The sequence below is a fragment of the Herpailurus yagouaroundi genome, unplaced genomic scaffold (assembly GCF_014898765.1).
Source record: "Herpailurus yagouaroundi ecotype Mexico unplaced genomic scaffold, PumYag 208, whole genome shotgun sequence".
Classification (NCBI taxonomy): Eukaryota; Metazoa; Chordata; class Mammalia; order Carnivora; family Felidae; genus Herpailurus; species Herpailurus yagouaroundi.
The window spans coordinates 11,114,095-11,117,058 of NW_024412439.1; the positions used below are offsets into that span (position 1 = coordinate 11,114,095).

Here is a 2,964-nt window from a genome sequence, read left to right on the forward strand (position 1 = left end):
CTTTCTTTCTTTCTTTCTTTCTTTCTTTCTTTCTTTCTTTCTTTCTTTCTTTTCTTTCTTTTTTAGTTGTAGCTTTCCTGACATTAGTGTCATCCTAGGGCCTTATCCCCTGTGATCATAAAACGATTCAATCGCTCCTCCAGGGTCACATATTTCCTGCCCACATCCAGAGAAAGCATGCCTACTTCAGTCACCCCACAGAAGCCTTGGGCTTCATTACGAAGGGACCCACTTACCTTTTCTTTCTGACCCTGAACCAGTCTCACTCTCACGGTGGGAGACTCTGACCAGCTTCTATGAGGATACTTGTGTGGGTCCTTGTGACTGGCTGAGGCCCACTCACGTAGCTCGAATAGAATCATTCCCACCAAGAATCCTAAGGGTGCAGTAGAAGTGATTTTTCAAAAGAAAAAAAAAGGAAAGTTGAGTGGATCTTGAGTAGACTTCCAACTAATGTTTCCTGCACAAAGCTCTTTAAAAATGCACCTCGGGGGCGCCTGGGCGGCTCAGTCGATTGAGCATCTGACTTCGGCTCAGGTCACGATCTCGTAGTTCGTGGGTTCCAGCCCCACGTCAGGCTCTGTGCTGACAGCTCAGAGCCTGGAGCCTGCTTTGGATTCTGTGTCTCCCTCTCTCTCTGCCCCTCCCCTGCTCACGCTCTGTCTCTATCTCAAAAATAAACAAACATTAAAAAAAAAAATTAGATGGCACGATGCCATATTCAGATGAAAGGTATGAATTAAGTGGATTTACCTAAAAAGCAGAGAAGATTGAAAGTAAGTGAACTAAGATTTCAAGAACTCAAGAAGGTAGAAAGGGAACATGAAAGTAAGCTCAAGGCCTGAGGAATTATTAAAGGTGGGAGTAGACATTCATCGTCAAAGGGAGAGGGGGAAAAAAAAGAAACCGACTAGTAAAACTAATAAATCTGGTTCTTTGGCTAGTCCAATAAAATAGGCTAATCTTTGGCAAGTCCGATGAAGAAAAAAAAATGGGGGGTGGGAAGAAAGAGAGAAAAGAAAAAGAAAGAAAATACAAAAAACATTAGGGGTCACGACTACAGATACGGAGATTTTAACAAACGGTAAAAGCAGAAGCGTTCAAACTTGCGATACTACATTTGAACAGCTCCATAAAGTAGATATTTTAATTAGAAAATATCAATTAATTGGGACACCTGGCCGACTCAGTCAGTGGAGTATGTGACTCTTGGTCTTGGGGTTGTGTGTGTGAGCCCCAGACTGGATGCAGAGATTAAAGGTAAAATCTTTAAAAAAAATATTAAGAAAGAAAATATCAGTTACCAAAATTGACTCAACATCAGAACTGACTTAAGGGGGGAGGATCAAAAAATTTGACTCAAGAAACCTCAACAGACCAAAAATGATAGTAGGAATTGGAAAGGTATTCAGGAAGCTATCTCCCAAATGGCATCAGGTCCAGATGGTTTTATGGGTCCACCTAACCTGCATTGAACAGAAAATTCCTATAATCTCTAACTTATCCAGAGAATATAACATTTTCTAACTTAATTTATAAGGGCAGCATAACTCTGATAACAAAACAAAACAAACAGGACTCAAGGTGGCTCAGTCGATTAAGCGTCCAACTTCAGCTCAGGTCATGATCTCACGGGTTGTGAGTTTGAGCCCCGCGTCCGGCTCTGTGCTGTCAGCTTGGAGCCTGGAGCCTGCTTTGGATTCTATGTCTCCCTCTCTCTCTCCCCTCCCCAGTTCATGCTCTCTCTGTCTCTCAAAAATGGATAAATGTTAAACCAAATTAAAAAAAAAAAAAAAGAAATCTATGGGCCACTTTTATTTTCTAACTTAGATGTAAAAGTTTGTATTTTATAAGTAGGCTCCATGCCCAATGCAGGGCTTGAACCCATAAACCTGAGCTCAAGACCTGAGCTACTATCATCTATAAAGAACTCACCAAACTCCACACTGAAAAACAAATAATCCAGTGAAGAAATGGGCAGAAGACATGAATAGACACTCCTCCAAAGAAGACATCCAGATGGCCAACCGACACATGAAAAGATGCTCAACGTCACTCATCAGGGAAATACAAATCAAAGCCACACTGAGATATCACCTTATGCCAGTCAGAAAGGCTAAAATGAACAAATCAGGAGACTATAGATGTTGGAGAGGATGTGGAGAAACGGGAACCCTCTTGCACTGTTGGTGGGAATGCAAACTGGTGCAGCTGCTCTGGAAAACAGTGTGGAGGTTCCTCAAAAAATTAAAAATAGAGCTACCCTACGACCCAGCAATAGCACTGCTAGGAATTTACCCGAGGGATACAGGAGTGCTGATGCATAGGGGCACTTGTACCCCATGTTTATAGCAGCACTTTCAACAACAGCCAAATTATGGAAAGAGCCCAAGTGTCCACCAACCAATGAATGGATAAAGAAGATGTGGTTTATATACACAATGGAATACTACTCAGCAGTGAGAAAGAATGAAATCATGCCATTTCCAACAACGTGGATAGGACTGGAGAGTGTTATGCTAAGTGAAATAAGTCATGCAAAGAAGAACAGACACCATATGTTTTCATTTGTATGTGGGTCCTGAGAAACTGAACAGAAGACCATGGGGGAAGGGAAGGGGGAAATAGTTTCAGACAGAGAGGGAGGGAGGCAAACACAAGAGACTCTTAAATACAGAGAACAGGGGCGCCTGGGTGGCGCAGTCGGTTAAGCGTCCGACTTCAGCCAGGTCACGATCTTGCGGTCCGTGGGTTCGAGCCCCGCGTCGGGTTCTGGGCTGATGGCTCAGAGCCTGGAGCCTGTTTCCGATTCTGTGTCTCCCTCTCTCTCTGCCCCTCGCCCGTTCATGCTCTGTCTCTCTCTGTCCCCAAAATAAATAAACGTTGGAAAAAAAATTAAAAAAAAAAAAAAAGCTTTAAAAAAAATACAGAGAACAAACTGAGGGTTGATAGGGGGGTGGGGGA

General features: G+C 42.9%; 1 long non-coding RNA gene across 1 annotated transcript in view; it reads right to left on the bottom strand.

Annotated features, from left to right (window-relative positions):
• The window catches only part of LOC121016067 (uncharacterized), a 10,225-nt gene extending 9,710 nt beyond the window's left edge, over positions 1–515 (bottom strand). The window contains exon 1 of the long non-coding RNA XR_005784089.1: positions 237–515. This is a non-coding gene — a long non-coding RNA (uncharacterized LOC121016067). The remainder of the gene's footprint in view (positions 1–236) is intronic.
• Between the last annotated feature and the right edge of the window lie 2,449 nt (positions 516–2,964).